The following is a 25,034-nucleotide window of genomic DNA, read 5'->3' as shown; positions in this document are numbered from 1 at the left end:
GAAAATCTTGATGGACAGGATCAGGACAAGTTGTGCTTATTAGTGACTGCTCCACTTAAATGACAGAAGAGTCAGCGTTCAGTCTGGGGATTTGAGAACTTGGAGCGCAACACATCCTCCACACCAGAAGATGAACAGTTTCTGTTAATACGGAAATGATGTTGAACTAGTAAAAGATGTAATAGCTAACAAAAAAGTTCCTCAGAACGGAGGGTCTTCAGGTCAAAGTGCTAACTCTCACTAGTCATCAGGAGAATGCAATCTAAGTAACAATGGATCCCACTCTGGACCCACTGGAATGGCTAAAACTAAATGCTAAAAGCTAATGCTGATGAAGACGTGGAGCCACTGGAACTCTCAAACACTGTTATTGACAGTGAACTGGTGCACCTACTTAAATAAAAGGTTCCGTATTATCCACCAAAGCTGAACAAACACATATGCAACCTCAGAAATCCCAGTCCTAGGTAGACACCCAACAAAAATATACATATATGTGCCCAAAAAACAAAGAGTTTTCTATAAAGTTCCAAATCAGAGAAAACTAATCTATGGTGATGTAAGTTAGCATAATGATTACCTCTGGTAGTACTGGTGGATGAGGAAGGGTAGTGAAATGGGAGAAAATGTGAATGAGTCTATGGAATGCTGGTAATAGTCTCATTTTTAAGTTAGGTGATATTTACACATGTGTATTATTTACAAAAATTTATCAAAGATGAAAACTTACAATCTGTGTGCTTTTCTACATTAATGTTACACCTTATTTTTTTTAATAGGAAACACATCAAGGTAATTATAAGCACATGTGCCTATTTATTTAACTATAAAAAAACACAAATATATTTGAGAGAATAAAGTGCTTTTTCTTCATAGAACTGGCACTGTGTACAATTCCTAACAGGCATTTTCTTCTTATTATACCATATTTTCTCCTTGTTATACTGTAACTATTTTCTTTTCTCTCAAATATTTAGAATGAAAGCTTTATGGCTGCATTATTGGATGCAGTATTGGGTACAAACATAAATCATTCATATTATTTTCAAATTTCTGTCTTCATAAGTAATGTTGCAATGAATAAACACCATGTTTCAGACATGTTTGCACATGTCTGTATTTCATTAAAACATTCCTAGAAATAAATTCCCAGGGCCCCAGCATACACTTAACAATGCTAAAAGTGTACAACTCTGGAAATTTTTTCATCAACATTGCTTAAGCAATCTTAGTAATCATTAGCTAGATGAACACTTAACTACATGGAAAACTTAGCTACCCAGAATAAATAATTTCTTTGAAGTTTTGCTTAATAAATAGACTCCTCTTCTTACAAAGATTATTGAGGATTTTGTATAAATGAGTTCAGAGTCTTAGAGAAAACACTCTACAGCTAGAAATGGGCACCCTGAGAAATAAATTAAATCTATGACATCAGTGTAGGAATGATCAAAAATCAATCATGACTCAAAAAAAATATACATAACAGAATATAAAACCAAATAAAAATGTTTATATGTACATGTATTTTTATATATGTACAGAAAAAATACATAAGGCTATTTAACAAAATGGTAAAATACATTGCTGGGTTTAGGATTTGGGTAATTTTTACTTTGCCTTTTTAGTTTTGTTGCTTACATTATTTACAGTAAACATATACCCTTTTAAGATTACAAAGTTAACTAGAAGATATGAAAGTCTCCTGATAAAAATATAGGATAACAGATACTTTCTTCCCTGTTCACAAAACAAATTAAATTGATGAGCATCTTCTCCCACATATTTTTCATCAATCTTCTAGCAACTGCCACAGGGTTTCTGTTGGCAAATACCAATAAAGCACATACAGCAGAACAAACAAGGAAAGAACAGTAGCAGGAAACTGGCACCCCCAGCAAATCGTGCTTATTTGAGACAGCTCTCCATCCCACCTTCAAACCAGAGTCAGTGGTTGTGACTCTACATCCCAGGGGCTGTCATTTTCTGCTAGTTAAGCTATTCTTAGTTCCTAAGATAGAATTAAGGATATCGATATTTCATGGCTGCCTATTAAAATCACCACAACCTCCAGGAGCCCTGTATCTGAGCAAAAGACTTCCCACTGCCAGAACTGTAGCCTCAGGTCTCACGTTAGTTACGTCCTAGAGACCTGGAAGAATTGACTCAGCTCCCTGGGGACAAGGGAGTCAGTTACTCACCAGGTGGAGTTCCATCCATTAGCTCGACCATCTTTCCCAAGAGAATTTAACTCACTGCATTTGACCGGAGGGGAAAAAAGCTAAATGGAGCTTACTCTCCCAGCCAATCACATCCACACTGAGCTATAGTAATCAAACAATTAGAGTTCTAAATTTCCCTTATCCCTTCCTTCCAGGTAAAGTCTTGTTTATTAATGGTAATTAAAAACACGGCCATGGCAAACCAAACATCAAACCCCTAGGATCAAAATAGCAGCAGCTTTTTTTGGCATCCCTTGGACCTCCACCTCCATGAAGGTCGCCCACAGTCTTGAATCAATCAGGAACTCCCCACCTTGGAAGAAAGGACTGACTCAAAAAGTAAATATCCCACTGATACTAATGGCCTTATTCTCCCAGCCTAACTTCAAACAAGAGAAAATTAAGAGAGTAAACAGCTACATTTATATTGTTGTCACTTTTTTTTTTTTTTTAACAATTGGATTTGAAATGTAGGCAATATAGAGTGTCTCTGGGCTACAGTTCAAGGGAAACAGAACATCCTAATACAAGAACATTTTCAGCTTTCTCAAATTCCACTTCAGCCAAGTTCAGAAAGTTCTCTATTTCATCTAGAAAGTTCATGTTCTTCTTGCTGTGAATGTCAGGACCTTCAGGATACAGAATTCCAGCAGCTAGAGTAGCACAAAGACCATGTTCAGTGTGTCAAGGTCTCAGAACACAACCGGTCTTGTGGGGCTGAATACACCTCCAACCTAAGCATCAGTTCAGTCGCTCACGTAACTGATACCAAAGATTAAGACCCAGACTATAGTCAGACATACATTTAATAGATTACTCGGCAGTAATTGTAACATAGCACATGCACTGCCCTCGATGAGCTCAATGGCTAATGAAGACAATGATGTATACGCAGGAGTGACACCTGAGTACGCACTGTAACCATCATAACTACTATCACTTAGTGAGAGCTTAGTACTTACTTAGAATCGTACACACTTAAGATCTTCAGTTACCCCACAAAGTAAGTGTTACAGCTTACTTCTCAGTCCCATCATCCCTAAAAAGAGGGTAATACCTACTGTACAGGATTGAAGTGAAGGTCAACACACTCGAAGCACTTACGACACTGGTTGTCATGTGGCAATGGATCAATAAAGGTCAGCTCTTACACTATTTTAATCATTGATGCGCTGGTTGTTACTATCATTGGAAAAACAACCAGGAAAATAAAAATAAAACAAAGGGAAGAGTACTTAAAGAAAGAAGATTGGCAGCCACCATATAACAGCCAAAGGGCATCAGACAAGCTCCTTCAGCCACCTGAAAAATGGGATGAGGCCACCTGTTCCATCCTCCTGGAACCAGGACCTCCAGGCTGTCCTGGAAGTCACACAAAAGCATGTTTAGCCACAGAACACAGCACTAATACTATATACCATCATTGACCAGAGGGCCTCCACAAACATTGGAAAACAATGAACTTTTGCTGTGAGCTGTAAACAGACATTAAATTACTATCCTAACACCAACAACCAGGAGAAGGCAATGGCACCCCACTCCAGTACTCTTGCCTGGAAAATCCCATGGACGGAGGGGCCTGGTGGGCTGCAGTCCATGGGGTCGCTAGGAGTTGGACAAGACTGAGCGACTTCACTTTGCCTTTTCACTTTCATGCACTGGAGAAGGAAATGGCAACCCACTCCAGTGTTCTTGCCTGGAGAATCCCCAGGATGCGGCAGCCTGGTGGGCTGCCATCTATAGAGTCCACAGAGTCGGACACGACTGAAGCAACTTAGCAGCAGCAACAATAACAACAACAAAATCCAAAGTATAGTTTTTTTAAAACTCCCACAACAGCTGGGTAAAAAGTAAAAAGCACAGTAATTTTCCACTACCCAGTAACACCAAACACCATACCTGGAGCCTTAGACCAGGAGAATCATCAAAACTTTGAGGGAAGTATCCAACATTCTGAAGGCGATCTCGAAGTGCTTTAAAAAAAACAAAAAAACAAACCCGACTGCATCAAGGTATCACAGGCTCGTTTTAGGTATTACAAGCAAATAGAGTACAGCAGATTTAAACTGCATTTTATTTCAACTATGAACACTGAAATAAAGCAATTTTCAAGCATTGCACGCATGCTCAGTCATTCAGTCATGTCTGACTCTGCAATCCCATTGACTATAGCCCGTCAGGCTCCTCAGTCCATGGGATTTTCCAGGCAAGGATACTGGAGTGGGTTGCCATTTCCTTCTCTGGGGGATCTTCCTGACCTAGGGATCAAACCCTCGTCTCCTGCATCTCCTGGAACTGGAAGGAGGATTCCGTACCACTGAGTCACCTGATTACTCTTTCTATTATCATGTCCTACAAAGCTTCCTTGCACCTACATGCTAACATAAAAGTTAACAGAAGGTAAAGTCTCCAATTCAAGCTTCTGCAACTTTAAACACACAAACACAAAAGCTTCTGGGACTATTTTCATCTTGTGGTCAGTGCTGAGAGAGCACTAATACCAAACAGACATCTTCTGTCCTCTAAAGTTTTCTGAATATAAGCCATCCCTCTTTATCGGCATGATCAACTCAGTAATGGGCAATGTACTTTCTCATACAGCCTGCATATTTTAATAATTTTAATTAAGAACATTAGAAATATAAATGAGGCTTTCTTTTTGTCCCTTTTTATTTTCCAAATGAGCTAAAATTAGCACCTATTTTCTACTTAGTCAGCAAAAAGGACTCCTTTTTAAAATAAGGCATGAAAACCTATTTGATTTTAATTGAAAATTCTGTTTATGTTTACCTAATATCAGTAGGACTTATTTTGTTTGATACAACTACAATAACCAGGAAGGAAAATGTATTTGCAATAGCAATTCAGATAGAAATATCTGTCATCCAACTGTTAATGGAACAGTTCCTCTGGTTCCAGTCCCCAGCGGATTTTCCTTCTAGCTTTCAATAAGGAAAACCTGTCAATGAAGCAAGTAGGTTGAGCACTGTCTTCCACTGACTGTGACAACGAGCAAGTTTTCTCTCCCCAGATAGAGTAAAAGCTCATATTTTAAAGTTTGCATCATAAATTATGTTACACTTAAACTTGGTGTCTGCTGGCTTTTGCTCAGCCTTACAGCCCTGGGCCATCAACAGGTGCTGGCTGGGGTGGCAATGCTATTAGGGGCACAGAATAAGGGCCCGTAGCACCGCCTCCCATCATGTAGTGGTGAGGACCACAGCATCAGTTCTTTAAATTTTTCCGAAGTGTCCAGTATTATTCAAGATTCCCTTATGCAAAACAAACACTGCGACTTGACGGTGTGTTGGGGTAAAGTCAAAAGCAGGGGTCCCCAACTTCCAGGATCTAATCAATGCCTGATGATCTAAGATGGACCTGATGTAATAATAATAGGGGGGAAAAAAAAGCGCACGATGTATTTTGCTTGAATGATCCCAAAATCATCCCTCTGATTCTGGTCCATGGAAAAACTGTCTTCCACAAGACCAGTCCCTGGTGCCACAAAGGTTAGGGACCACTGCTCTAAAGATGGCAACCTTGTTCCCTCAGTGCAAAAAGAGGAGTGAACAGCACACACATCCTGGCCTTGGCTCAATGGGGCCTCATGTCAACACCATTCTCCAGGAACCAAAGGAAAAGAGGTCACTCTGGTTTCTCACAGTTCTGCTAAGCATTGTACACAAACTATCTGCAAGTAAATAAATAAATCAACACATCTGATCTTTCAGGATGAGCAAAAGAAATACTAACCTGGGAACTGTGAGTGGGAAATAGTCTCAGGCATTGAAAAAGTCTGATGCATATCCACTCCCTGTCCCAAGAATTGTCACTCAGGAGAGTCTGGGAATTTTTTAAACTGCTGTCTTCTGAAGTTGCTCTGATTTCAGGGCATTCTCCCACCACCCCAAGGCAAAGTACTGAATGGCATACTTTCATTTTTTTTCCGAATAAATGCTAATTTGATTGGGAATTTAATACTGGTCCCACTGAAGTGAATGAAGTCATTCTTTGTGTCCACAGGGAGGCAGGAAGCTCTGTAGCTCTACACTATTTGTGAACACTCTGGGCACCTAAGAGGTGGTCGCGGGTCTTACTTTCCAGGACATGAATTGCCTGGCTCTGTCCCTAATGCACCTGCTAAGTATACACAGAAACTAGACCCCTTGGTTCTAAGTATCTGAATGCAAAAGAAATGAAACATTCTAATACCACTAAAATGTCTTGTTCTGTTGTGTTTTAATGACTATAGCAGGATTGCCAGGACAGAAACTGATAACCAAAGAAACACGATTCCAAGATTGTCTGGATTTCACGTTACTTATCTCCTATGGGTCCAATAGATAGAAACTGTAACTCTAGGCTCCTCTTCCCCTTCCCCCTGCCAGCACTTCAGCAGCTGCCAAAGGAAGGATGGATTCCATACAGCTCATGGAGGAGGGGGTCCCTGCACCGTTCTTTTTTTTTTTAATTTACTTGGCTGCGCCGGGTCTTATTTGCAGCATGTGGGACCTAGTTCCTGACCAAGGATGGAACTCAAGGGCCCCTGCATGGGGAGCATGGCATCTTCGCCACCAGACCACCAGGGAAGTGGTTGTCCTGTCCCCTGTGGAAGTTCTTTTCAGCATCAGGAGGATGACAGTGGGTCTCTGGTGGAAGAGGGTGGCACCAGTGTATGGGCAACTAGAGCTACAGACATCTGTAAACACCATTTAAGATTCTGAAGTTACTCTGGTATTAAAAGTCTGAATTCTACTTAACAGAAATTATTCTGCTTAAGCTGCTTAGCATAACAAGACTGTAACCATCAACAGAAACTGTTTAGTCATGACAGAGAATGTCCAAAAAGGAATTCTGCAAGTGTATTTGTTGGTTTTCCAAAGGTTCTGCTGCATACATCATCTCAAGTACATGAAATGTCTGCAAGGTCCTCCGCTTCAATTTGACAAGGGGCTTCCATGTAAAAGCCAATTTCATGTTTACCCAGCAAAAGCCCATCAGGAGGACTATAAGGAATAAGTATCAAAAAGCAAAATTCATCAATAATTAAATTAAATCCGATTCAAAACCAATGTATTGATTAGCCTAAAAAATTCTTTCCTTATGAAAAATACTAAAAACAGACAGAACCCACAATATGACTAAGGTCTTATGTATAATGCATCAATTAAAACCATTCATGTACCAGAAAGTAATACCCACAACCAACTCTTAGGTGCCCAGAGCGTTCACAAAGTGTGGCATTACAGCGCTTCCAACCTCTCTATGGACACAAAGGATTATAATTATAAAATTTAAATTATAAAATGGAATTACGAAAGGCTAAAGGTTTTCAGAGGCAGATGACACTGTGACATCCCGTATAGTATAAAAATAAAATTTCAGAACTCTTTGAACTCCAGAGCTGTAAGCACAAAATTTATCTCCCTACCTGCTGCTATAAACTGGCTCCCAGATGAATCATGTCCAGAAGCTTCCCAAGAATATTGCAATAATCATCTCAATGTGCAACATGCCATATTACAATGCTACATTATCTTGAAGAAAATGTCAAAGTCAGAAGCAGGCTCTCTTAGGATGACCAAATCGCCAAGTAAATACATTTCCCTCTTACTGTGTTATCATCACTCTATCAGAAAAACAAATCATAGTTAATACTTGTACATATTTATTTTAAATTTCTCATTATTAAATGTTAACAAAATAGCACTTTTTCATAATTAATTACTAGAATTACAAAAATAAATTTCAAGTTGCTAGGGGAAAAAAAAAATCCCATTACTGTTCTATGCTCTGGCAAACCTTCTTGCATTTCCATCTCTACTCTGGGCTTTGAGTCAAGTAAATGAAATCTTGGCGAGAAAGGAGATATCTTAATTTAGGATAGTGACCCTTTCTAAAGAGAATGCCAATACTAAATGCTCTATGTTGTTTAATATAACCTAAAAGATTTTATATTTTTAGTAACTTTGATCCTATTTGGTTACTTTATCTAAAAAGAAGTTTAAAGTGTTACTCACATTTTGAAGCAACATATCAAAAGAGTATTTAAAAATCTGTATCACTACCAAAACCCACAGAACCCAAGTAGAGTCTTAATTAAAAACTTAAGCAGTTTTCCCGTCAACTACAATGACTCCACTGGCACAATTGCCCAGGATTCATCCAGCATTCATTCAACAGGGATTGATTTAGGACTTACTGTATCCCACAGACCATTATCTACTCAGCCATGGAGAGACAATGATGAACAAAACATGCACCTGACTGGAGAAATCTCAGGGACTGCACCCTCCTGTGCCACCACCCTCCTAGACGCAGTGAAGAACTGTGCTTCACAATCGGCCCTAGCTCATTTAAACACATTTTCTCCTCACACTAATATTAATAAATCAGGAAATGTTTATGAATAAGTATAAAAGTATAACCCTTTCCCAACGGCAGTATAATGGCTCTACCTTTATAAATAATCTAGCTGGCTAAAGATTTAACCAGAATCCTTTGGGAACTTCTGGGCAGTAACTCAAGCACAGAGGCCCCCAGAGAGCTGGCTGGAACTGACTCTTTTGGGACTAGAAAAGCCAGCCCAGGGAAGTCCATACAGGGGTCTCATTTGAATGCTTTGGCCAGAGTTAGGCCCCATGGGAAAGACTCCCTATACAAGACTCTGGATCTGAAACAGACCCATAAATAACCTTCATCTGTAGCAGACTTAGTTTCTGTGTATATAAAGTCAGTCACAGAAACACCATTATTTCAAATCGATCTATGAAAATACCACATTTCTGGTCATCTCATAGCCATGAGCCCACCAAGCTGACAAGATTATGAAAATTTATACAATCAGAACTAGAGTTCAAAAAAAAATATAGCCAGGTTTTAAAATCTTTCCTCGATGCATGCTAAGTCGCTTCCCAATCCAAGGATTGAATTCATGTCTCTTATTTCTCCTGCATTGGCAGACGGGTTCTTTATCGTTAGCGCTACCTGGGAAGCCCTCTTTACTAGATGTGCTGTGCTGTGCTTAGTCGCTCGGTAGTGTTTGACTCTTTGCAACCCCACGGAATGTAACCCACCAGGCTCCTCTGTTCTTGGGGATTCTCCAGGCAAAAATACTGGAGTGGGTTGCCATGCCCTCCTCCAGGGGATCTTCCCAACCCAGAGACTGAACCCAGGCCTCCTGCATTGCAGGAAGATTCTTTACCATATAAGCCACCAGGGAAGCCCAAGAATACTGGAGTGGGTAGATTATCACTTCTCCAGGGGATCTTCCTGACCCTGCACTGCAGGCAGATTCCCAGCTGAACCACCAGGGAAGCCCGCTTTCCCAGAGAGTAAAACTTACATTCTTTTCCTACTGAATTCTAACTTCTCCTAGCTCTATCTTTAAATAATTTAAAAGGCATTCAATTTCATTCAAAGATATAACTAAAGATAAAATTCAAATTCACTGTGGAAAAAAAATCATGTTCTTCACCTTTGGGGCAGCCATCTTCAATCACCCCAAATCTATCAATGGTTTCTCAGTATCTCATGTAAAAAAGAATCCAAATTCTTTATCTAGGTACACCAAGTCCTAGACAAGTCAGTTCCAAGCTAATTTTCCAACTCATTTCCCTCTATATCTCTTCACCCAGCCATCACTCCAGGCAAACTAAACTACTCTCTTACCAAACACACTCTTCACTATACCTTTTTCCATGCCTTTTCTCATATCTTCCATCTGTTTTAAATTCCCACTGACACTTGTTTTATTTTGGGGGGGGGGTCCAAAAATCACTGCAGATGGTGACTGCAGCCATTAAATTAAAAGACGCTTGCTCCTTGGAAGAAAAGCTACGACCAACCTAGACAGCATATTAAAAAGCAGAGACATTACTTGACCAACAAAGGTCCGTCTAGTCAAGGCTATGGTTTTTCATATCATGTATGGATGTGAGAGTTGGACTATAAAGAAAGCTGAGTACTGCAGAATTGATGCTTTTGAATTGTGGTGTTGGAGAAGACTCTTGAGAGTTCCTTGGACAGCAAGGAGATCCAACCAGTCCATCCTAAAGGAAATCAATCCTCAATATTCATTGGAAGGACTGATCCTGAAGCTGAAACTCCAATGGTTTGGCCACCTGATGTGAAGAACTGACTCACTGGAAAAGATCCTGACGCTGGGAAAGATTGAAGGTGGGAGGAGAAGGGGACGACAGAGGATGAGATGGTTGGATGGCATCACCGACTCAATGGACATAAGTTTGAATAAGCTCCGGGAGCTGGTGATGGACAGGGAAGCCTGATGTGCTGCAGTCCATGGGGTCACAAACAGTCAGACACGACTGAGCGACTGAACTGAACTGACCCTTTATAATTGCAAACTGTATCCATGCTACTGTGCCTAGTTAAAGCGTGGTCTCTTTTGAGTCTTTGTTAGTGCCCATCTGCTCAATGTCCACAGGGTGGGCTCCTTACGTGCAAAGATATGTGCTTTGAGACAAAACATCACTGACATCTCAATTCTGTGCCTTTCCTGGACACAGGCTGGGCAGGATGGACTGACTGGGCCTGGAGCAGCGGGAGGCCTCGGCCCCTGTGGACCCAGGCCCCAAACTGCTTACTACCACCCGTGCCCATGAAGCAGCGGCTGCCCAAACAAGTTGGCACACATTTAGCAGCTCAAAACCATGCAAGTTCATTATCTCACTGTTCCGTGGTCAGAGGCCCAGCAGGCCCGGCTGGTTTCCGTGCTCTGGGCCCCCCAAGGCCAAAATCAAGGTGTTGGCCTGGCTGTGTTCCAACCTGGAGGCGTTGGGGAGAGTCTGCCCATGTGGTCACTTTTTTCTGGTCGGCTGAGTCCGGTTCCACTCGACTATAGGACAGAGGGCCCTATTTCCTTGCCGGCCGTCAGCTCCTGGAGGCCTGGCACATTCCCCGACTCCTGGCCTTCAAGCCGCTACCGCAGCTCAGACGCCTTGCCTGCCTTTTCTTTAGCCAACTCTCTCTGACTTCAGTGGTACCACCTCTCTGCTTTTAAAGGCTCATGGGATTAGACTGGACCCACCTGACTCAGGATCATCTCCCACCTCAGGATCACATCCTCAAAGTTCCTTTCACCAAATAAGCTAATGTATTCATGGGCTCCAGGAATTCATCTCACGGTTTTATCCGTTGACAATCTCTGCTTAAACCATCTACTGCATCAGAGGTTACAAAACGGCGGATGTTTAAGTCGTCGTCCTTTTTATTAAGTAGAATTTTTCTGTTAAAAATTTTATCAGTCATGGCCACCTGCTTATCCTGAAATAAAGTCTGTACAAGCCAAAAAAAAAAAAAAAAGAAATCTCAATTCTGTCACGTACAAGTCAGGCCTCAAGCAAGGTTCCCTGCTTCACTAACCCCACTCTGAACAACACAGGGGCCCTAAAGCTACTTTGCAAGGTTTGGGGTTCTAACCAACATTCGCTGACGTGCATTCCAATCTCTGTGCTAACAAGTGGGGGATGTGCTGACCCTGGGAAAAGAACTGACATGCCGTGAGCCTTGGCTTTCTCACTGGTCAAGGGGGAGGAGCTGCACCAATTTCACAGCAGAATAACACACATACGGGAGTCGCTGCAGAACCCTGGCCCCTGGGCCCTGGGCCCTTCCGCCCCCATGTCCCTTCCATGGGATTAGCGACCCTTCCTCTCTCCAGGCTCCACTGCACCTGTGCTCCCCTCTGTCACTACTGCCTGTCTCCACCATCAGACGCTCCCCCTCCCATGACAGCCTTATGGCCTGAGCCTAGACTCCCTGCTGCTGCTGCTAAGTCACTTCAGTTGTGTCCGACTCTGTGCAACCCCATAGATGGCAGCCCACCAGGCTCCCCCATCCCTGGGATTCTCTAGGCAGGAATACTGGAGTTGGTTGCCATTTCCTTCTCCAATGCATGAAAGTGAAAAGTGAAAAGGGAAGTCGCTCAGTTGTGTCTGACTCTTCATGACCCCATGGACTGCAGCCTACCAGGCTCCTCCGTCCATGGGATTTTCCAGGCAAGAGTACTGGAGTGGGGTGCCATTGTCTTCTCCAATATTTTAATACAAAGTGCTTCATCAGTATAAATCAAAGCACACAAATAAAATCAAAGCGCTGGGAGATTCCAAGGCTGAAAAACAAAGGAAAACACCCGCTGAAATGCTGCTTGATCTTTAAGCTCCAGTTCACGTCATAATAGCTGGGGCTTCCCCAAGTCCTGGCAGCGGAGTGCAGCCCTGGCCCTCAGCTGTGACCTCCTCTACAATGGTTTCTGCACCTTCCCCAAAAAAGGTGCTTAACTCTGGAGGCATCCTCACTCGTCACCAATTCACCTCTCATATACAACTCCCCACACCCTTCCCTTCCCTGGACTTTATTTTTCCCATCATCTTACCTCCCTGATCAGGAGCTTGAGGAGGGCAAGGCCTGTGTGTGACTGGTCTTTCTTTCCAGTCCTTCCTCCCCACCAAAGAACATGAACTGAATGAACTCAAAGGGAGTGCCAAAGCCTCTAGAAATATATCATCCACATCACAAGGTAATTCAAGTGATTCCTCCCCTCCAAGACCCCAAAGTCAAGGTCTGAAAAAATCTAGACCTCCTTCTTACCTTTCAGGAAGGAAGTCAACAACATCTCTTAAAATTAGAAGAAAACATGCTTCCTGGATATGGTTTTCATTAGTTGTAAAAGAATCAGAAACAATAGAAAACAGTGAACTGAAACCAAAAATGTCAAGGGGAAAAAACTGTCCTTTCGAACTTTATAATGTTCACAATCCTTTAACATTCTTCTCTCCTCAAGCCAAATGCTTTTCTTAGAAAAATAAATCAATGCTTTACATTCCATATTCATGAGGAGTTATAAAAACAAGCTGGCATACACTCTGGTAGAGCTTTTTAAAGTTACTGATTAATCAAATTAATGAAAGTTGACTTACAAAATACACTTTGAATTCACTCTTTTCCAATATGGGTATCACCTCATTAAAACATCTGTTTTCTATCTCTAACATTTCAGAATCGGCAAACCTACACCAGAAACAGAATGCTACCCATCCTACCCCTTTTTTTAGTGAGGGCTGGTGGCAGTAAAGAGGAAAAGACTGTGGTTCTGGAATTACATACTGATGTTCCTCTCTCCTTGTCTGGAGCACATTCCTTGACAGTGTAAAAAGAAACAGAAGCGTCAATTCAATCCTGAGTTCACTGAAGCCCACGGAGCCAAGTGCTGTAACAGAAACTCATGGGAAAGCAGCAGTCCTTGGTGTAGCCCTCTTTCTCTGTGCAGTCTGCCTGGGAGAGTCCCCTTCAAACTCTCCTTAGGACACCAGGGACAAGCCGCTGGAAATGTCCTCCCCAAGTTAAAAGTGAGTGAGCTGATTAAATCAAAGAAAAGTACGTAGGGAAGCCAGGAAGGGGAAATTCTGCCCTCTTGGGATTTCTGGATCAATTCTAAGAACTTTCCACTTCCCACTGCCAGCAGCACCCATCAATTCCCATAGTAACCAGCCCACAGTTTTCTTTCCAGCTGGTCCGCAAGGGAGGCACGCGTGCTGCAGACAGAGACACACAAGAGTATGACCCAATATGATCACTGCTGAATGGCTTAAACACTCCAAGTCTACCTCCTAGCTTCCCTTAACTCCCAAGGTTACCAGGCGGTTCTCTCCTTTCTCCCTTCAATTTGATGCTGAGATAATGAAGGGGACTTTTTCCTAGGGCTCTGCACAAAACAATATTCTGTGTTCCGTTGCAATTTTGATTCAAGTCTATTTGGTACTAAAGCAATCATGTCTCCCCACCACACTGTGCATAAATGTTTACTGAATGAAGGACTCCTCTGGTAGAGAAATAGAGGTTTCAAAGATACGGGGGTACAGATTTGAGATCCAAGGTAAGGATGAAGAAACTGCATTCCCAAAAGGAATGAAGAGCAGAAGAAAAGAGGGCTAAAGTGGATGGAGACTGACTTGTTTTTGTGAAGTGGACTCCTCAGGCTGATTGAGCAGGACAGGGAAGAGGAGGAGGACCACGAGGCCCGAAAGCATTTCCGTTCCCAACACACTCATCAAAGGACCCGCCATCAGCAACAGTGCCTGTGACAGTGACTTTCAGCACAGAAAGGGTCAAGGATCAGTTCTAACATGTTCATCTAAAGAATGACTAAGTTGCAAAGATTTTTTAAATTAAAAAGGTAGAGAGTCAAATTAAAAGAGTTCAGCATGGGCTATGAACCAGTCCTGCAAGAGTGCACATGGTCAATAGAACTTAACGACTGAAAGGGAAAGGAAGGAGGAGGGTGACAGACATACCCCAAAAAGTAGCGCTTGCCATCGCCCCTGGAGTCAGTGCCTCACTGACTTTTAATTTTAATAAATACTCCCAAATTACTTTCTAGCAAGGATCCCACATTAGTGTGGATGAGTTCCTTATTTTTTTTTTTTATATTTATTTATTTATTTTTGGGGCTGCATTAGATCTTGGTTGCAGCACCTGGGATCTTCCATCCTGGTAATGGCATACAGGATCCAGTTCCCTGGCCAGGGACTGAACCCAGGCCCCCTGCATTGGGAGCATGGAGTCTCAGCCACTGGGCCACCAAGGAAGTCCCAGCACCTGGGTGAGTTCTTTAAAAGGTTTGCCTACGGTTTGCAAGGCACTGTGCTAATTACAGAATGCACAGTCTAATAAAACAAAGACCCTAAACATGACTCATCATCATCAAGACTGTAGAGGAAACGGAAGAAAATACATGACAACAGTAGTTTGTCCTGATAGGAAGGAATATAAGATTATGAGTAACTGCCCTTTATATTATCACTAATTAATCTTTTAAAAATAAGCTTTTTAAAAAAGCAGAATGGAACCATATCAAACTAAAAAGCTTCTGCACAGCAAAGGAAACTATCACCAAAATGAAAAGGCAGCCTACTGAACGGGAGAGGATATTTGCAAAGAATATACCCAGTAAGGGGTTAATATCCAAAATATACAAAGAACTCTTACAACTCAACATAAAAAAAAAAAAAAAGTGAGCAGAGGATCTGAATAGACATTTTTCCAAAGAAGACATACAGATAGCCAAGAGACACGTGAAAAGATATACAACATCGCTAATCATCACAGCAATGAAAATCAAAAGCACAATGAGGTATCATCTCACACCTGTCAGAATGGCTATTAACAAAAAGACAACAAATAACAAGTGCTGGCAAGAATGTGGAGAAAAGGGAACCCTGTGCACTGCTGGCGGGACTGTAAATAGGTGTAGTCACTATGGAAAAATTGTATGGAGATTCCTCAAAAAGACTGAAAATAGAACTACCATGTGATCCAGCAATTGCACTTTCAGGTATTTACTTGAAGAAAGCAAAAGTACTAATTCGAAAAGATACGTTCACTGCAGCATTATTTACAATAGCCAAGATACGGAAGCAACCAAACTGCCCATCAACACATGAATGGATAAAGATGATGAGGCATGTGTGTGTGTGTGTAATATTAATCTGCCATAGAAAACAAAATACTGCCATTGGCAGCAAAACGGATGGACCTTGAGAGCATCGTGCTAAGTGAAGTCAGTCAGAGAAAGACAAATAACGTATCATCTCAGTTATACGTGGAATGTAAGACAGAAACAAACATGCCAAGCTCATAAGTACGGAGAACAGATCGGTGGTTGCCAGAGGTAGGGGCTAAGGGGACAGTGATATGGGGGAAGAGGGTCAAAAGATACAAACATCTATTTATAAAATAAGTAAGTAAAGGGGATGGAACGTACAACATGGCAACTACAGTTAATAACACTATATTACAAACCTGGAAGTTGCTAAGAGAGCAGATCCTCAAAGTCCTCATCACAAGAGAAAAAAAAATGTAACTATGTATGGTAACAGGCATTAACCATACATATTGTGGTGATAATTTTGCAATGTATGTAAATGTCAAATCATTATGTTGTACACTTGAAAGTAATACGTCATATGTCAATTTTACTTCAACTGAAAAAATGAAGACGACAAGAAATACTTGCGCTATACCAAAAAATTCCTAGAGGATCAATGCTTTAGAAAAATCTAAATGAATGTGTAAATTTACCACAAATGAAAGTTCAGAATCTGAGTCTTAAGGTTCATATGGGAAAATAAATGAGCAAGAATAATGAGAGTAATTAAGAAAAACAGAGTAATAAAGGAAACCAGCTTTAATTCTTGCCAGATAGTAAAATATGTTATAAATATGTAACGAAAGTGTGAAGCTGGTTCATGAATAGACCATAAAACCAAGGATAAAATAAAAATTCTAAAAATACTTCAAAGAGTTTGATATAGGATAAAACGTGACATTCAAAATCAAGGCAAAAAGGATAAATTGCTGAATAAATGGTACAGACAAGAGAATGGGATATCAACTCATAACAACTCCCCCCAAATTGATCAAAAAATGTGAACATTCAGAAAATTACAATTTATTAAAAGAAACCAGGAGATATTGTTTATCCTCTTTGAGAGTATAAAACCCTTCTAAGTAGGACATGAAATCCAAAACCCATAAAATAAAAGATAAATAAATTTTGATTATCCAAAAGTAATAAGTTTGCCACATGGAAAAGCTACAATAAATGACAAAATATAAACCCAGGGGAAAAAAATCAGCAGGTCCTATCACAAAGAGCTAATTTCTTTTTTTAAATAAAGAGTTTATCTCATTAGATAAATGGGCAAAAGATCACAAGAGTCAATTCACAGAAAGGAAAACCACTCTTAAATACCCAACAGTATGTGTAACCTCATGTATAACGAGAAAAACTCACAGGAAAGCCACAACGAGATCCCCTTGTTCAGCTATGAAACTGACAAGGATCAGAAGGTTTATTCACACACTCCCAGAAAGAGGAAAGAGGAAGGCAGGCATACATTGCCGATGGGAATGTAAATTCCTATGTCTATGGAGGATAGTTTAGGAATACTTATCAAAGATGTGACGATACACATTCTTAAGTGTTGAGGTGGCTTTTAGTGGGGGAAATAATTTTATACCAAAAAGACATAAATGTGTCACAGATGGTAATGCTTTTTTTTTGCTTTCTATTCTTGGCAGGGTCCCTTTTTAGCTGAATGGCATTTGGTTTTTTTTAAACTGAATTATAGTTGACATACAATATTATATTCGTCACACGTGTACAACATAGTCATTCGACATTTGTATTTATTATGAGATAATCCCCACAAAAGGTTTACTTACCATCTGTCACCACACTAAGTTAATACAGTATTACTGACCATACTCTATGCTGTACATCACATTCCCATGACTTATTTTATACACAGAAGCTTGTGCCTCTTGACTTCCTTTACCCAATCTGCCCGACCCAAATCCCCTCCCCTCTGACAACTACCAATCTGCTCTCTATGAGTCTGGATTTTGTTTTGGTTTTTTTGTTTTGTTTTGTGTTTTAGATTTCACATATAAGTTAAAGCATGAGGTATTTGTCTTTGAATTATTTCACTTAGCATAATGCCCTTAAGACCCATCCACGTTATGGCAAATGGCAAAGTTTCATCTTTCCATGGTTGAGTAACGAACAGTCCATTGTATATCTATACCATATCTTCTTTATCCATTCATCTATTGATGAACACTTAGGTTGTTTCCATCTCTTGCCTACTGTAAATAACAATGCGATGAACACAGGGGTGCATATACATTTTTTTCAAATTACTGTTTTTGCTTTCTTCCAATAGATACCAGTAAGTGGGACTGCTGGCTCATGGAGTAGTTGTATTTTCAGTTTTTTGAGGAAACTCCATACTGTCTTCCACAGTGGCTACACCAGTATGCTGCTGCTGCTGCTACTGCTGCTGCTAAGTCGCCTCAGTCGTGTCTGACTCTGTGCGACCCCATAGAGGGCAGCCCACTAGGCTCCTCTGTCCCTGGGATTCTCCAGGCAAGAACACTGGGGTGGGTTGCCATTTCCTTCTCCAATGCATGAAAGTGAAAAGTGAAAGTGAAGTCGCTCAGTCGTGCCCAGCTCTTAGCAACCCCATGGACTGGAGCCTATCAGGCTCCTCCATCCATGGGATTTTCCAGGCAAGCGTACTAGAGTGGGGTGCCATTGCCTTCTCCAACACCAGTATAAGGATTCATATTCTTCAATCTCCAAAAAACATCTACTCTGCTTCATTTACTACACTAAAGCCTTTGACTGGGTGGAACACAACAAACTGTGAAATATTCTTAATAAGATGGGAATACCAGAACACCTGACCTGCCTCCTGAGAAATCTGTATGCAGGTCAGGAAGCAACAGTTAGAACTGGACATGGAACAACAGACTGGTTCCAAATTGGGAAAGGATTACATCAAGGCTGTATATTGTCACCCTGCTTATCTAATTTATATGCAGAGTACATTATAAGAAACACTGGGCAGGATGAAGCACAAGCTGGAATCAAAATTGCCAGGAGTAATATCAATAACCTCAGATACGCAGATGACACCACCCTTATGGCAGAAAGTGAAGAAGAACTGAAGAGTATCTTGATGAAAGTGAAAGAGAAGAGTGAAAAAGTTGGCTTAAAACGCAACATTCAGAAAACTAAGATCATGGCATCTGGTCCCATCACTTCATGGCAAATATATGGGGAAACACTGGAAACAGTAGCTGACTTTATTTTTTCAGTTCAGTTCACTTCAGTCACTCAGTCGTGTCTGGCTCTTTGTGACCCCGTGAATTGCAGCACGCCAGGCCTCCCTGTCCATCACCAACTCCCGGAGTTCACTCAAACTCATGTCCATGGAGTCGGTGATCCCATCCAGCCATCTCATCCTTTGTCGTCCCCTTTTCCTCCTGCCCCCAATCTCTCCCAGCATCAGAGTCTTTTCCAATGAGTCAACTCTTCGTAGGAGGTGGCCAAAGTACTGGAGTTTCAGCTTTAGCATCATTCCTTCCCAAGAAATCCCAGGGCTGATCTCCTTCAGAATGGACTAGTTGGATCTCCTTGCGGTCCATGGGACTCTCAAGAGTCTTCTCCAACACCACGGTTCAAAAGCATCATAGCCTTGACTAGACGGATGTCTCTGCTGTCACCATCTGCAGTGACTTTATTTTTGGGGGCTCCCAAATCAGTGCAGATGGTGACTGTAGCCATGAAATTAAAAGGCGCTTGCTCCTTGGAAGAAAAGTTATGACCAACCTAGACAGCATATTAAAAAGCAGAGACATTACTTTGCCAACAAAGGTCCATCTAGTCAAGGCTATGGTTTCTCCAGTGGTCATGTATGGATGTGAGAGTTGGACCGTGAAGAAATCTGAGTGCCGAAGAATTGATGCTTTTGAACTGTGGTGTTGAAGAAGACTTGAGAGTCCCTTGGACAGCAAGGAGATTAAACCAGTCAATCCTAAAGGAAATCAACCCTGAATATTCACTAGAAGGACTGAGGCTGAAGCTGAAGCCCCAATACTTTGGCCACCTGAGGAGAAGAGCTGACTCATTGGAAAAGACCCTGATGCTGGGAAAGACTGAGGGCAAGAGGAGAAGGGGACAACACAGGATGTGATGGTTGGATGGCATCACTGACTCAATGGATATGAGTTTGAGCAAACTTCAGGAGACAGTAACGGAGGGAAACCTGGAATGCTGCAAATGCAGTTCATGGAGTCGCAAAGAGTTGGACATGGTTTAGCAACTGAACAACAACATTCTTTAACCCAGAAGCTCCTCTACATAAACCTATTCACTTAAAGGTTCAAGGAAAGCCACAGCAGCACTGTTAACAATGTTAAAAGGTCAGAGAAACTTCAAATCCATTAATAAGAGACTGGATAATAAACTACAATCATAAACTGGAATGAAACAGAATGAAAGCACAGTACAGTATCTTCCCTGGTGGCTCAGATAGTAAAGCATCCACCTACAATGCAGGAGACCTGGGTTCGATCCCTGGGATGGGAAGATCCCCTGGAGAAGGAAATGGAAAACCACTCCAGAACTCTTGCCTGGAAAACGCCATGGACAGAGGAGCCTGGTAGGCTACAGTCCGAGGTCACAAAGAGTCGGACACAACTGAGCAACTTCACTTCAAACTTTAAAAAGCATACATACTAAATGCAATATGACATTTCTGGATTGGATCCTGGAAGAGAAAAAGGACATCAGCAGAAAAACTGATGAAATCCAAATAAAATCTACACACTTTAGCTTCACTGTGTAACCTTTTGGATTTTACTCTATGGGCATGTAATAATTATTTGAAACATAAGATTTAATTTTAAAAAACCTAATTACTTTGTGATTGTACTTTCATCATTCATGGCATTCATATCCTTCTACATACTGCTAATGAGAAACACCAAGGGTACATGTATTGCTTCAACACTTCTAATATTTCCATTACTGTACCTAAATACATACCTGCCTCACCTGCTAGGTTTTAGGTCCTTAAAGGTGGAGGCCAAGCCAGCTCAGCTCTGTCCTCAAGGAATTTGGAGAGTATTTGCCACATGGTAAGAGTTCAACCAATGAGACTGAAATAATTATGCTCAACTTCTCATTAGTATGGAATTTTGTATTTCAAATATCCAAACAGTTCTAGGAGTTTCCTCTGATCCTTAGTTTATAACGATATGGAAAAGAGAAGCAAGGAGCAGAGATGGGTGAAGTGCTTCTCACTGGCGATCTGGGCAGGAACATGGAGGCGTGTTAGACAAATGACCCTCCAACCTCACTTCCTAAACATTTTGCTCTGTGCTGGAGCTGCAGGGACTATAAAGACAAAATGAAGCCCTTACGGCAAAAGTTAGGCATAATTAATGTCAAGACTTGAAAAGGTGAAACACCCTTGGATTCTCAAAAATGTTTTCCACAATGGCCATGAAATGCTTTTCAGAGAAAAATATCACTTATTTACACTGTTGGTGGCAATGTAAATTGGTGCAGGTACTATGGAAAACTGTATGGAGGTTCCTCAAAAAACTAAAAATAGGGTTGCCATATGATCAAGTAATCCCACTACTGGGCATATATCCAGAGAAAAATGTATGTACATACACGCACACGTGCGCACACATACACACACACACTGGAATATTACTCAGCCATCAAAAACAATGAAATAATGCCATTTACAGCAACACAAATGGACCTAGAGATTATCATACTAAATGAAGTCAGAAAGAAAAAGCAAAATGCCATATGGTATCACTTATATGTGGAATCAAAAATACAAGAGAAATCAACATATCTACAAAATAAAAATAGATTCATATATAGAGAACAAACTTGTGGTTGCCAAGAGGGAGGGGAGAGGAATGGAAGTTTGGGGTTAGCAGAAGTAAACTACTATACACAATGGCTGGATAAACAACAAGGTCCTGCTGTGCAGCACAGGGAAATACAGTCAATACTCTATCACAACCATAGTGGAAAAGAATATATATATACACACATACATATATATATATGAACACACACATACATATATATATGAACACACACATATAAAAAACTGAATCACTTTTCTGTACAGAAGACATTAATATAACACTGTAAATCAACTATACTTCAATAAAATTTTTTTAAGAGTGTCCAAAGAAAAACATCCTAGCCTCCAACCTCATCAACATCTAATTTTCCAAACATTCAAAACACAAAAGACAAATGACTTAGGAAATATTCTGAGGTCCTTGAATGGGTGAAGAAATGCTAATGAATTTGTCCCCAAAGCATCAGTAGTGCTGTTCCATTTCCACCAACTCAGAGCCTTAAGTCTACACACCACACCATAAAGCAGTAAAACGTGGGGCAGACACTGATCTCTGTGAATACCTGTTTTGTAAGGTACAAAAATGCACAGATGACAGTTAAGGCTCCTGCTGGATCTCAAATTCTATCAGACCTCTTTTCCTTCATACCCCAAATATAAACTAAGGCACTGCCGTCTTTTCACACAAACTCACACATCAACAGACCCATTTGGTCTGTGCACTGGGAGAAGCTTACCCACATTACTTTCTCCCTATTTCCAGAGTGGCCTACATATGAGCCAGCGTCACATATGAGCAGTTCTCAAGTCAAGGAGAAAAGGATTTATTCAACTTGTTGAAATGAAATTAAAATATGTATGCTGCACAATGAAACATTCACTGAATTGTGCTTTCATTCATATTCAAGACTAAAAAAGTTTCTAACTTGGGTTTCACGTGCACTTTTATGTACTGGTTAGTCCACATATAACATCTGCAAGCTATCCTTACAGGTGCATATTTCTACTTGATCTTTTCATTTTACTTTTATTTTGTTGACCACTTTTTACAGCACAGAAAAAAGATGGGAACACTGGAGGAAAGTCACAGGCAAACTTATCCATAGGCAATGATACACGATTGATCAGAGGAGAGTTTTGTTCTTGTTTATTTAACATAATCCTTAGTTCCAACTGACTGGGCTGAAAGATGATAGTGTAAAAGGTAGAACAGAGGTCTGTGAGCAGCAGCAACGTGATAAAAGCATGGTTTAATGCACACTGAGTGCTTATCTCTTTCCATTGAAATTTTCCCTTTCAAAACACAGAAATAACATTGTGCTGCTAACAAATATAGCTGTCTTCTAAAGCAGTTATTTCCCCCTAAATAACCAGCATTTACAGTACGGGTGCTTTCTAAATAATATGGGGAGAGAGAAGAGTTTTCCAAGAAACCTTCAAATGAGCTCAAATGTCCACAGTGAAAGACACATCTCAGGGGATGAGGACATGAGATAATATCCATGTCAGGTGAGCCAGAACAGCCTCCCTCAGAAGGAAAGATGCCTGACAGGTGGAGAGAAGAAAAGGAAATGCCAGGCAAGAAGAAAGATGTGTGTAGGAGCTACCACTGTACTTTCTCAAGAAGCAGAGACACAGTGTGACGTGATGTGCGGCAGAGATTATCTTAGTCATTAAGTCAAACTGAAGGGGAGAATGTATGTCACTTCACACTCTGAGGCTTGGTTTCCTATATGTTTCAGGGGAAGGGCAGACCACGGGATTTGGACCGCTCACTTCCTCGGAGGCACTGCGCTGGCACCGAACACCCTATAACCCTTCGAGGTGCATGTCTTAGGAGCCCATTTGATAGATGAAGAGAGAGAGGCTCAGCATCCCAATGGGACCTCTGGTTACACAGTTTTTTTAGACATTAAAAAGAATATGCATGATAACTACTGTGGAGAAAGAGGGGGCATGATACTAAGACGGGCTTCCCAGGTGGCTCAGCGGTAAAGAATCTGCCTGCCAGTGCAGAAGCCATGAGTTCAGTCCCTGAATCAGGAAGATCCCCTGGAGCAGGAAGGAAATGAAAACCTGCTCCAGTATTCTTGCCTGGGAAATCCCATGGGCAGAGGAGCCTGGCAGGCTATATATGTAGCCCATGGGGTCGCAAAAAGTCAGACATGACTTAGCGACTAAACAACAATATTAAAACTGACTTAAAAACTCCGAGTTCCTGAACATAACCACCTAATAAAATAATGACTGTATTCTTAAGAGAGCAAAGGAATAAAGGAACTGTATCTTATCTTCCCTGTCATGCCAGACAAAGGAAAGGAAAGGGCATAGAACGTTCTTTACTTTGAAGAGTGTCCTTAAGAAGTCCTTCAAGGGAAACCACAGGACAAAGAATGGTACGTCTTCCTGTGACAGCAGTGGCTCTCGTTTAATTATGCATTCCTGCAGAGTCCATAACGAGGTAGGTGTTACCCTGAACATTCAACACATTCCTTAGCGGTTAGAACAGGGGTGAGCTGTACGGATGAAGGAGCCATCCATCCTCAGAAGCACTGAAGATAGCCCTCAATGCAGATTCTAAAATGAACTCTTATTTCTACACAAAAGCTCAACAGCCATTATGACAATTTACCTGTTGTTATTTAACTGCACAATTCCGTATGTATAAATTCACATCTGGCAGCAAGAGAGTCCAACAAATAAAACTAGCCTTAAAACTTCATAACCAAATTTAGAAGTTAATGAGGTCTACTTATTTGTAAGTTAAGTCAGCTCTTCAAATTTAGCCCCTGCCCCATCCCATTTCTCCAGATAAATATGTGAAATTAAAGAACACATATTTAGATGAAACCCTCTCTACTGATGGGAGCCACTCTGGTAGTAAAACAATTTGGGAGTATCTATTACAATACCCCATGACCTGACAACTGCCTAGAGAAACATATGCCCACGTACGCAGTGCCAAGGACAAGGATATTCTTTGCAACCTTATGTGTATTCAGAAACTACTGGTAACAATATAGAAGATCAGCAATAGGAAAATGGCAGAAAAACTATGGTATTTTCCCATGACTAGTCCATATAACCTAAGCAGCAGTTTAAAACGATGAACTAGATTTATTTCAACGAGCACGGACAGATCCCTGAAACATGTCAATGTGAAGTTTTAAAACACAAAATATATTTATATTATAAATACCAAATCAACAAAGTGTTTGCCTCTGGGGAACCAGCAAGAGGAGACAGGGAGTAAATCTTATAAACTCATGTATTACTTTTATTAAAGTTAATTTTAAAAAACACCTTGCAAGGATGTCACTGGGTTATCAAATAGCAGGATTACAGAATAAGGCACAATATCTCTGTGCTGCAGATATCTCTGCAAACACTGCTAAATTAAAATCTAATCAAGTATAAAAGACGACAAACTACCAGGAGCAACCACAACGTCCATAAATGAAGCTGGGGTTTTATCTGATGAAGAACAGAAGACTCTGTCAACTTAATGGCCGCAAGAAGCTTCAGCTGGTGTAACACATTATCACTG

The 25,034-nt window shown here is 41.0% G+C and overlaps 1 protein-coding gene across 17 annotated transcripts in view; it reads right to left on the bottom strand.

The window, feature by feature from the left end:
- The window catches only part of SIPA1L1 (signal induced proliferation associated 1 like 1), a 520,024-nt gene that overhangs the window by 264,557 nt on the left and 230,433 nt on the right, over window positions 1–25,034 (bottom strand). Inside the window, exon 3 of one of the 17 annotated variants that reach the window (XM_061429302.1) lies at window positions 4,122–4,195. The exons of the other annotated variants lie outside the window; for them this stretch is intronic. The gene's annotated coding sequence lies outside the window, so the exon portion shown is untranslated. The remainder of the gene's footprint in view (window positions 1–4,121; window positions 4,196–25,034) is intronic. 17 annotated transcript variants of the gene reach the window in all.

Source organism: Bos javanicus, chromosome 10 (genome assembly GCF_032452875.1).
Source record: "Bos javanicus breed banteng chromosome 10, ARS-OSU_banteng_1.0, whole genome shotgun sequence".
Taxonomy (NCBI): domain Eukaryota; kingdom Metazoa; phylum Chordata; class Mammalia; order Artiodactyla; family Bovidae; genus Bos; species Bos javanicus.
The sequence above is the reverse complement of the archived record's forward strand: the minus strand, read 5'-3'. Positions and strand labels throughout refer to the sequence as shown.